At 37.2% G+C, this 11,803-nt stretch overlaps 1 long non-coding RNA gene and 1 other non-coding gene across 2 annotated transcripts; both read right to left on the reverse strand.

The window, feature by feature from the left end:
• Nucleotides 1-416: 416 nt before the first annotated feature.
• LOC134311414 (uncharacterized) lies at nucleotides 417-1,595 on the reverse strand. The gene is made up of 3 exons (XR_010011414.1): nucleotides 1,533-1,595; nucleotides 1,196-1,244; nucleotides 417-1,038 (listed from the first exon to the last, which is right to left on the reverse strand). It is a non-coding gene; the product is annotated as an uncharacterized LOC134311414 (long non-coding RNA).
• Nucleotides 1,596-10,395: 8,800 nt separating this feature from the next.
• On the reverse strand, nucleotides 10,396-10,467 carry trnap-ugg (transfer RNA proline (anticodon UGG)). The gene has a single exon. It is a non-coding gene; the product is annotated as a tRNA-Pro (tRNA).
• Nucleotides 10,468-11,803: the final 1,336 nt, after the last annotated feature.

An 11,803-nucleotide genomic window follows, 5' to 3' on the forward strand; every position in this document is an offset into this window, starting at 1 on the left:
TACTTAGCAAAAGCCCAATTTTAAATTAACTGTCAGAGGTATTGCAAAAATTATCTGTTAAATTGTCTTTTTTTATTATTCAAATACATTAATAAACTGTCAAAATAAAAGCATTTTTCCCTAAAACATGTTACCTGTAGTTTTAAATTGTTTTTCTTCATTTAAAAATATAAGCTCAAAAAAATTAGAAGTAGGTTAAGATTTGTCTGCATAACACTTTAAATTACTGTGAAATTTTGCAGCTCTTACATGTTATATAGAACTTTAGAACATATACAGAACTTGCAGTATGAAAATGCAGTATATAAATAACTTTTGTTAAATTCAGCATCAAAATGGATCAAAATCCACCACAGTTCAGCTATTTTTGACCCAAATAATTTTCACACAAATGAACAGTAAGTGTAGAAACGAGGTAATGTTATATATTTAATGTTATGGCTGATCAGTGTAAGAATCAGACGTCTTTAACACAATACAGCATACAATACAATACAATAAGTGCAATCAGAATTCATTTAAATGGAAAATGTTTAACAAAGCACCATACAGTTAAGTGAAATGTCTACAAAACATGAAACACGTATAAATCTGAATTATGTACAAAACACAGTACCAACATTGAAGTTTTCAGAAAGTGCAACCACAGTGGGATTCGATAAACAGTACATCACAAGTGTAATACTCAGTATGGACTACGTCTCACTGAACAGCTTGGTATTTAGTAATTGAGCTTCATGACAGTTTGTTAGCATCTAGTTCCAGAAACAAACAGTTTTGGAGTACATCAAAAGTGTATCTGAATGTAGGAGGGTAACTCAAGTTCTAAATCATAAGGTTATAAATATATAAGGCATAAATCAGCCCGAACTGCAAAGGCAAGGAACACACTGCCCAGGTCTTCTAGAACCACACCACCTTCTAATACCACTCCAGTATTGGCAAGGGGTCCATGGCTTCAGCTCCCTCAACTCTAGTCACACAGATCCCCAGAACAGTCTCCTCAATCCCCCGTTCAGTTGCAGCCATATCACCATCCTACAATGGAACAGAGGATGAAAAAATCACTTTCTTGAACTTAACAGTACACAAATATCCATTTAGGACTTAACATATCTCACTTTAACCTTTATTTTAACTCAGACGTAAAAGATGGGGTGGTTGCTGTAACAACTCAGAGGAAACTTGTGCTTACCTTCACCCTCCTAGCGCTGATGGTATTGCGTGATTGGGGGAATCCTAAACTGTAGATGAAATTGGATACTTTTAAAATTATATATAAATAAAAAAATACTAAAGAAAACTAAAGGAAATCAAAATCAGCAAGACAAATATTTACAAAGAAATTACCAGCTTAAATAAAAAAAGACATAAAATACATAAAACAAAAAAAAAAAGTAAAAGAACCAAACAGGATAAATAATAAGAATTTCCACATTTTTTCTTCTTCAGTTAATCTAAACTGAACTCAGTGTTCAGTCAAAAGTAGCTCAATATTCAAATTAGCATAAAATGTAGAAAAAAAAAATTACCAGTAAAAGGTCAGTCCAACTGCAACTACACATTTCCAACCATCTGTAAACAGAAGATACAAGACATCAATTGTTTTGTTGTAAATAACTAAAATATTATTTCTATAGTAAAGACTTTAACATTACAAATTAACTGATTATCCAACACTGTTCACATGTGTGTGCTTTCGAGGATAACAGTCACAAAACTCAGGTTTCTAATGATACTAACGTTACAGAATCACTTTGTTTTAGTTTGTGAATAATAATAGCGCCAAACATAAAGCCGTTCCTCTCAGGCTCGAGCTGCCTGCTCACATCTTAGCTAGCTAGGTTGTGTCCATGTTTTTTAATGCACTGGCACCGCAAATATTACACATCTTTTTATTTTCTACCTTCTTCTAATATACTTCCGCAACGAAGTAATTTCAGCCATTTTTACCTTTCGGGAAAGAACCTTACTGCCACAAGTTGAGAATACTGGCTGTTGAACTTGACTAGCTTAGCACTAGCTAGCACCACAGCAGTGCAACGTTATCACACACAGCGCAGCCGGACTTAATATACAGTCAGCCAGCGGCAATCTGTTAAAATCTGCCTCAAGACTTTAATATTATTCACAGAAACCCTGGAAAGACGTTAATAAATAAATCACTATAAGCAGATCCGCCGTTAGCGTTAGCACGCGCGAATTAGCGTTAGCATTTTTAAACAAATAAAGATTGCGCAACAATAAAACTTTAATATTATTCAACTAAAGAGCTATATTAAACAATATAATAAGATAAACATCATGATTAGCATGCAATAAGACATAAAACAAGATTTTGTAAAGCTTCACATTACCTGAGACGCCATTGAAACACAATGTGCCTTCACGATGTATTGCGTAATCCCCGGTGCGTCATATCCGGTTTCACCTGGTAAACGTATTGCATTAAGTAGTTCCAAGAAAATAAAGCAACTAAGTAAAGTTGAGTCCACTAGAAAACATCGAATATTATAAATGGTTCATTTATTTGAGTTAAATAAACACAATGCAGTCATGTTTAAATCTAAAATGTAATTGATTTGTGTCACACCAGCACATATTCTTTATGCAAAACCAACAGGCACCCAAAACCCTTTTTTTGAGTGTGTACCTGGTAGGTTAGAGCATCATTTTATATCTGTGGTGCTCTGGTTGGAATGTGCACCCAACATGTTGCACAGATGGACTGTAATACATTTTTCCTGTGTATTGGGGGATGTGGGGATGGGTAAATTATGCTTGATTTAAATATTATAAATGTGAGAATAAATCACAGTTAATAACGTTTTAAATTTGACTATGGTTTTACACAGTTTGTATAAATGCACTTATTTAACAATTCAATCTTTAAATTAATACAAATGCATAAATGAAGTTAAAGTTAAAATCTGTTTAAATTGTATTGTTGCCTGTCTCATAAGGTAGGCAATACCTTTGTTTTTCCAATTTATGTATATAAAGTAGTGGTTAAGAAATGCAAAATTACAAAATATTTCTTTCTTTGCTCACATATTTTTTCTGCAATTGTACATTTTTACATGTATTATTAACAGTATTTTTATGTATTTAACAGTGATATATCGGCATAACAAAAGGTTTCTCTTTGAAAATTACAGAAGATTCTGCTATTTTTGTCAGTGAAGATTACTTTATTTTTACAGTTAGTTTTGTTAAAAGTGTCATCAAAAAACTGGTAAAAAACTGATTTTTTATGTATTTCATTTATACAGATTTTTTTTGGTAAATCACATGACGCTTTTCAATATACAGTTTATTCTTGTAATTTTACAAAAAAATTCTGTCTTTTATAAATACAGGGAAAAACTGTAAAAATTTACTGGGAAAACCTGTAAAAAAATGTTTATTTTTTACAGTGTAGCAATATACAGTGGATATACACCGATCAGCCATAACATTAAAACCACCTTCTTGTTTCTACACTTCTACCCTGTCCATTTTATGAGCTCCACGTACCATATAGAAGCACTTTATAGTTCTACAATTGCTGACTGTAGTCCATCTGTTTCTTTTCATGCTTTGTTATCCCCCTTTCATGCTGTTCTTCAATGGTCAGGACCACCACAGAGTAGGTATTATTTAGGTGGTGGATTATCAGCACTGCAGTGACAATGACATGGTGGTGGTGTGTTAGTGTGTGTTGTGCTGGTATGAGTGGATCAGACACAGCAATGCTGATGGAGTTTTTAAATGCTGTGTCCACTCACTGCCCACTCTATTAGACACTCCTACCTAGTTGTTTCACCTTGCAGATGTAAAGTCAGAGACGATCGCTCATCTACTGCTGCTGTTTGAGTTGGTCATCTTCTAGACCTTCATCAGTGGTCAGAGGACGCTGCCCACGGGGCGCTGTTGGCTGGATATTTTTGGTTGGTGGACTATTCTCAGTCCAGCAGTGACAGTGAGGTGTCAGCAGTGCTGCTGTGTCTGATCCACTCATACCAGCACAACACACACTAACACACCACCACCATGTCAGTGTCACTGCAGTACCGAGAATGATCAACCACCCAAATAATACCTTCTCTGTAGTGGTCCTGTGGTGGTCCTGACCATTTAAGAACATAGTGAAAGGGGGCTAACAAAGTATTTAGAGAAATAAATGGACTACAGTCAATAATTGTAGAACTACAAAGTGCTTCCATATGGTAAGTGGAGCTGATAAAATGGACAGTGAGTGTAGAAACAAGGAGGTGGTTTTAATGTTATGACTGATCAGTGTAAAACATTTACACAGTAGTGGTGTGCGATACTGCAAAACTTGGTATCGATTTGATACCAAGTAAATACAGGGCCATTATTGCAGATACTTTATTAATTAGTTTAAATCCAGGACAGAATTTAGGTAAAGTTTATAGGTAAATTGAAAATACTTTATTATTATAATAAAAGTTTTTGTCCAGAAACAATAGAACAGTAACAAAACCATTTCTTTCTCATACATTGTCATGTCTGGATTTTTTCTTAAATAAATAAAGTGCACAAAAGTATCACTCGAGAACAAATTAAAATACATTCTTTATTTCAGGTACAAAAATTAAATAAAGTATAAATAACTAAACAACCCCCAAAGGCTTGAGTTCAAAGAAATATTCCCAGAAGTCCTCCTGTGGGCGCTGTCCCCCTGTGCAGAACAAAGGTTTTGGTTAGAGGTTTTGGTTCAGGAACAGTATCATGTTTACATTTTTTGCTTTTATTGCACATCGCCTGTGACTTAGTAACTGTCCTGCCTTTGAAAGAATCCTCTCAGCTGGCACTGATGTTGCAACTGCTTCCAGATGTTTCTTGGCAAGTTTGCTCAGAGAGGGGAATGTTTTTGAGGTGCATTGTTTTTCCACCAAAGTAGTGGATCCTGATCCCGAGGAATTGGCCTTTCTTCTGAGTACCTGCACATTTCAATTAGGGCATCAGTGCCAGTTATCCAATGCTGCTGAGATGCAAGGACTTGAGAGTCAAATTCTGTCCATATCCCACCAGGTGGGGATGCAGCAAAGTGTTTGAGCTTAATGCCGATGATGAAGATGCTGAAGTCTGACTCATTGACTGCATTTCAGTGACAAGTTGAGCTTTTACAGGCTCAACATTTGCAGAGTCACAGAATCCCAGGTTTATTAATCTAATGTCCAGGTAGGTGCTGACAGCAAAACCATAAAACGTTTCAATAGTCCCAAAACGACGGTGACATTACACTGACAGCTCAGCAGCTAGCTTGCTACCTTGGCGCTGAGACGTTTTAATGGTTCTGAGAAGAAGTGACACCAGTGGAGTCACCATTGAAATTGAAACATGCTTTTCAGTTGATATCTCCCTGGTTGCTTCCTCAAATGGTCTCAGTGCATCGATGGAGAGACTAATGACAGACCATTCTTATTCACTTAAACAAAGTGAGCTCTTTCCAAGGAGACAGAGGACTGTGGTAACTGGCTCCTTTTGCTCAATCTCACTCCATAACTCATTTAAACAGCATGCTATGGGCCCTTTAATAGCTTATGCTTAAGTTATTTAATAGCTGCAAGATCAAATGCCCTTTTCAGTTTCTACTGTAGCATTAACATTAAACACAAAGCTTTGCTCAACGCGTCTTTTGATCTAATCGATGCCTAGAAGCCTGCTCTCAAAGGAACCTTTAACTGTGTGGGAATCCCTGAGGATTAAAAATAGGAAACAAATGGCATTCTAGGTATACTGTGTAAATTTGATGTGTAGCACAATGGAGTGAATGTCAGCATGTTAAGTCCAGTCTTGGATTTCTGCTAGCTTGCATCAGCCCTTCAGACCAAATACAGTATTTGCTAATAACATCTTTATTTCTATGCACCTGAAAGCAAATCTTAGTAGAAAGTCAGTAGATCATGCACTTTAAAGAACTACACTTGATTCATGGGTGCGACTGCTTAAGTGCTACCATGTATGGTGATCCTGAAGAAGCCATGCGTAGGTGTTTTGTTTACATTCAATGGGATATTAAACTGACGCTGGCAGGATGTTGTGATTAGACACAAGAAAAAGGGGCTGTGTCCCAAATTAATAAACTAAAGTGTATTGTAGTAACTTATTTTGGAAATTACAATAAAAGCCATTGTCTGTCTCAATTACAATTAGAAATACAGCTGTTACCAGGTGCAAAAAAAGTTCATGCTTTTACCACATGGATGGATGGATGGATGGATGGATGGATGGATGGATGGATGGATGGATGGATGGATGGATGGATGGATGGATGGATAGATAGATAGATAGATAGATAGATAGATAGATAGATAGATAGATAGATAGATAGATAGATGACAGGAAGGGCATCTAGTTTAAAAACTGTGCCACATCAAATATGCAGATGAGAAGTCAGATTTACATACTGGCTTGGTAGCGGCCCCTGTTAAATGATGGCTACTTGTACTGCAGGGTACTGGTAGAACTATGCTACTGTTAGACCAATGATGAAAAAGAGAAAGAAGAAGAATTACTGATGAGTCCATGTTTAACTTGGTCTTTCAGCATTTCATTCACAAACTACTGCTTGAATCTCTAACATTTCTTTACAGTACTGGTAACTTTACTTTTATTATTGTTATTCTAAGTTTTCTGAATCTCACAGTCCAGTTAAAAGTCTTACACAAATAAAACTAATATTATCAGTATTATGTATTGCAGTGCAACAGATTTATAACCTAAACATAAAGAGAGAGTTTAATATACACTAATATTTAAATACTGACTATTAATAAGGCACATAAACTTATAGAAAATTGTCTAACAGTGTTTTGGTAAAGAATAAATACTTCAAAATGACTAAACTGTATAAAGTTACTGCAACACCTGCACTTCCTGTGTGTGGCTTTCTAGAGACTTGTTTCCTCATGTGATGAGTTCAGCACTATTGTACAGAGTCCTCACAAAGCTGTGATTAGAAATGGCTCCACTATGTAACTTACTGCACATTGGGAGATACACAGCACTGATTCTTACTATAGCATCAGGTAATTTATTACCATTTTAATTAATGCCATGTTATTAAAAATTAAGATTTTAGTTTAGTTTTCTTACAACATTTTTTTTGTCTTTATAACAGGTGTTTTTGCAGCTAAAATTGGTCCAACAGACAAAGATTCTAACATTGTTTCAAAGGAAACAGAGACTGTTACTCTAAAATGTTCATATGAATCAAGCAGCAGCAACATTCGGCTTTACTGGTACAAACTAAATCCTAAAAATGCACCACAATATTTACTGCATAAAGGTGCAAGAAGTGTTACATATCAGAGCACTCCTGATGACCCTCGATTAAAAACAGAAACAACTGGGGACTCCACTGTACTGATCATCAACAATCTAAAGCTGACAGATTCTGCTCTCTATCACTGTGCTCTTAATGAAGACACCCAGTGATACAAAACTATTGAGATGCTGTACAAAAACTCACATATTTGAAGTTCCTTAAAGCTTAGAAGATCAAAGTTATTTATTCTGACACCTTGTTATCAGCATTCACTCACATGAAAACCACACGCACACACAGACAAGACTTTTATTGTTTCTCTCTCTGTAGAAGTGCATACTGGGAGCAAGTGAGCGGAGTGGCAATGGCAGCAGGTGCAGGTGATTTCACATGGCGTCACACAGTTAAGGTGGCGTCAGAAGTTGTTGGACATGACTGTGTTATATCTGGGTCTAGAATGAACAGCGCAATTGTTGTTTTCCTAAGAACAAAAGAAAAAGCGAACAAACTAGTGGAGAACGGTGTAGTTATAAGCGGTTCACACATCAGTCTTCTTACCTTTCTTACGCCGGCAAAAAGAATCACCGTATCAAACGTACCGCCGTTCATTAAAGACGAACAGCAGAAGTTTTATCCCGATATGGAAAAATCGTTTCCCCAATGAAAAAGATCTTGATTGGGAGCAAATCTCCACTTTTAAAACATGTAGTTCTATTTAGACGTGGTGTGTACATGGTTCTTAATGATAATACAGAATTGAACCTGTACTTTAGTTTCCATGAGGATTATACAGTAGTTGCTACTACTGACACAATTAAATGTCTTGCGTGTGGCAGACCTGGGCATTTTATTACAGCATGCACATTAAAAGTCAAGAGTCAAGTCAAGAGAGGCTTTATTGTAATTTCAGCTATATGTAAGTACATATTAAAATGAAACAACGTTCCTCCAGGACCAGGGTGCAAGATAAAACAAAAAGTGCAAGACAGTACAGTACACAGTGCAGATAGACAAAAAAACGTTTCTAATCTAAAAAGTAAATAAGGGAGATAAGACTAGAGACAAGTGTTGGTCAGTACATGGTACCGAGTAAATGGTACTTGAGGTGAAAAGCATATTCTGATATGCAGTTAGCAGCATAGGGTTTTTATAGTGTTGGGTAGGCGTGTCCTTTCCCCCGGTATACATGCTGAAGCTGAAGAGGACGAGTCGCTGGACCGTGCACCCTGTACTGGTGCTGCCGTCCTCACAATACGTCTCATTGGCTCTGCTGTGTTCTGCAGCGAGAAATCGTTCTGTCAGGGTTTCCTCCAAACTAATACAAAACATCATTGTCCCATCCCTGAGTCATGCAACACCTCACCTCATCCAGGAGCAAATGACTTTGTGTGGCTTCTGTGCGAGCGATCCACAAGCACGTCTTTATCTAACTGCAGCACCTCTCTTAGCAACTTTGAGACCGATGCAGTTGAGCTCGAGCCACTGGTCTCGGGAACCCCCAGGATCCTGATATCACGCCTCCTCATCCTTCCCTCAATGTCAACACAACACACGTTTTTAAGTCAGCCACTATTACCTGTAGAGTTGTGACTTTGTCTGACCAGGAAGATAGTCCATCTACCACCTCCTTAATGGTGGTCCTCATCTGGTCGAATTCAGAATGAATCGCTGCCATGTTGTTCATGATTTCCATTTGAACTGCTTGTAGCTCAGTTTTAAGGCAGCTGAAATCTTTCACGAGTGCACTCTTTATTTCCACTTTTATCACTGCGGAGATGTCAGCTTTCAGTAAGAGAAGAATCTCTGATTTTAAAGCAGTAGCATCCATCTCCGAGGTGTCTGGGGAAGGCGTGGACAATCGAGCCTGAGAGCCAGAGGAACTTGAAGCTGAGGCTGCACAAGGCCTAGCTCTGCAAAAGCTCAAACCAAACACGTCTTATTCCATTACAAGCTCAGCAGCGCCACACAAATATACCTTATACATTTTTTACAACGCTGACTCTCGCACCCACAGTGAGAATCATACGCCTAGACCAACGCTGCGTGACTGAGCATTAAAACTCTTGTTGTCTGGTTGAGCTAGGAAGTGAATTCAGTTCTTGCATGACAAATCCTGGACAAACCATCCTACTATGACTAAAATTCTTTATGTCAACATTTTTAAAATAATTAAATCAACTTTAATTTACATGTCATTGATCAGTTGGTTTAATTTGTGTTTTTTTTTTTTAATACAAATCAAAAAAATAAAACAGATCTTGTCTAACAATTTAGTTCAGAGACAACAAAAAAAAATCAGCATTTAATATTCTAATAATAAAGTTAGTAATATTTATTTCTTTTTCTACATAAAACAAACGTTATGATGTTTTGTGTTATTGGTTATTAATACTAAAGATTGAAAGAAATTTACGTTGACATGAGATTTTCCTTGTCGTGTTGACTTTATACTCTGCACTGTTTGACTTTCCTTCACAATGACAGTGCTTTACATTTAAACATGGATTCACAAAACCTCTCGATGGCTTTTAGAATAACTCTGGCAGCATGATTTTATAAAGGTTTTTTTTGTTTGTTTTAATTGTATAAGGACAAAGTTTAAGCTAAAGGTTAGAATTTTAATAATGTGGTCTGGTATCCACACAGAAAGCTGTTTAGGTTTCACCATTTAATCACCCCGTTTCATTTCCATTTGCACACTGGGATTAGAACCGGAAGACACAGTTGATGACTTAAATGTGGGTAAACCAGGGCTCGTCGGGGATTTGAACCCGGGACCTCTCGCACCCTAAGCGAGAATCATACCCCTAGACCGAGCCAGCCTGGATGAAGTCCAGGGCATTTCTTTGACCTCCGTGGCTTAGCGTCAAAACCAGGTTGACTGGTTGCACTGGGAAGTGTATTCATGACAAAACTAAACTCAATGCAGAGCTTCATTAAAGCATTTCTAACAGTTTAAGCATGAGGTGTCATTAAAGGCATGAAGGGTATTTACATCCACATAAGCTTTACCAACTTCTACCAGTGTATCAGCATGTGTCATTTTTGTTTGATCATTAGATTTTAATGGAACACTTGATAAGTTTTTGTATAGTTCAACGAAGCATTCGACTAAATGAGGGCTCGTCCAGGATTTGAACCCAGGACCTCTCACACCCAAAGCGAGAATCATACCCCTAGACCAACGAGCCAGCAGGAACAAGAGTCTTTGTTTTACTTTGATCTGCGTGACTGACCTTCAAAACTATTGTCTGGTTGAGCTGGTAAGTGTGGTCGGTGCTTGCATTACAAAACTATCAAAACCTCCAGTATCAGTACATAGACTGGTTATAACCTCTTCTTAAAGAGTTACAACATGAAAAATATTTAAAGCTCCGAATAGTAAAAACTTCTTTTAATTAGTCAACTGTCAGGTACGGTGGCCGAAAAGTGCAAAACAAATTAACATTTTAGAAAACAAAATTACAAAAGTAAAAACAAAATTACCAGTGCCGAAACAGATTTACAAGACGTAAAACACTTTTACTAGTGCCGAAACAAATTTACGGCCAATCAGACAGAAAGGGTAGGTACAATATACAGGAAGTGCTTGTTGCTGTCCTGTTGTCAATCAAACTGTTTGGCGGGGGTAAAGTGAACAGAGTTGTGTCTGGAGTTGTGACAGGAACGCTTAACAATTTTTTTTTTCATTTTGTGGAAATCATTTAAGCCAGTTGGTCCTCTTTTGTTTTTCTTGTGGTAAATCTTTAGAATTTTCAGAAGAGCAGATGGTAGAAAGAGATGCACAGGCGACGTCTAAAACACCTGGAAATGTTAATGAAAGTAATTGTAAGTGTAATGTAAATGCTAGCTGGTGATGGGTATGTTTGGCAAAAGGGGGGGGGGGGGGGGGGGTGTAAACTTTTGCGAGAGAGTTGGCAGCCCTGCCACAACACATGCTGGGACTGCTAACTTTCAGTCCATATTGTGTGGATGATCAGTTCTATTTATTCCAGCTGAACAACCTTGTCCATCGTATAAACAGTTGATGGAGTACAGAAACATCAAATCAAAAGAAAGACAGTCCTTTAGCTGTGGGCCAAAGAGACGACTCAAACAAGAAAGAAGACAAGTTCAGGTAAGGTTCCACAATATATGTTTTATCATATAAAAATGACTATTGTCAGCCAGAGAATAGGTTTACAGTTAGGCTATGTTTTAATCACTAGACCAGTTTGGTGTTGCAATTACTATGCAGCAATCATATAAATATAAGACTTTTCTAGATAAACATAGGATTGCTGGTGTCACATGGACGTGATTTAAAACCTGTAAGAGGGAAAACACTCCCATTATTTACAGCCCCTGATTTGCTGAAACTTGCTGTCCAGGAAATGAGTGTTTAACAAGGACATGGATGAAGGACCATACATCGTTTTGTTTCCAGATTGCTTCAAAGTGGTGCAAGTGCCTGGAACAGAAAGGCCATTCGTATTGGCTGAACATAAAACAAAAATAGTAAAGACATATTGCAGGATCTCTTTTTTC

Source organism: Trichomycterus rosablanca, chromosome 4 (assembly GCF_030014385.1).
Source record: "Trichomycterus rosablanca isolate fTriRos1 chromosome 4, fTriRos1.hap1, whole genome shotgun sequence".
NCBI lineage: Eukaryota > Metazoa > Chordata > Actinopteri > Siluriformes > Trichomycteridae > Trichomycterus > Trichomycterus rosablanca.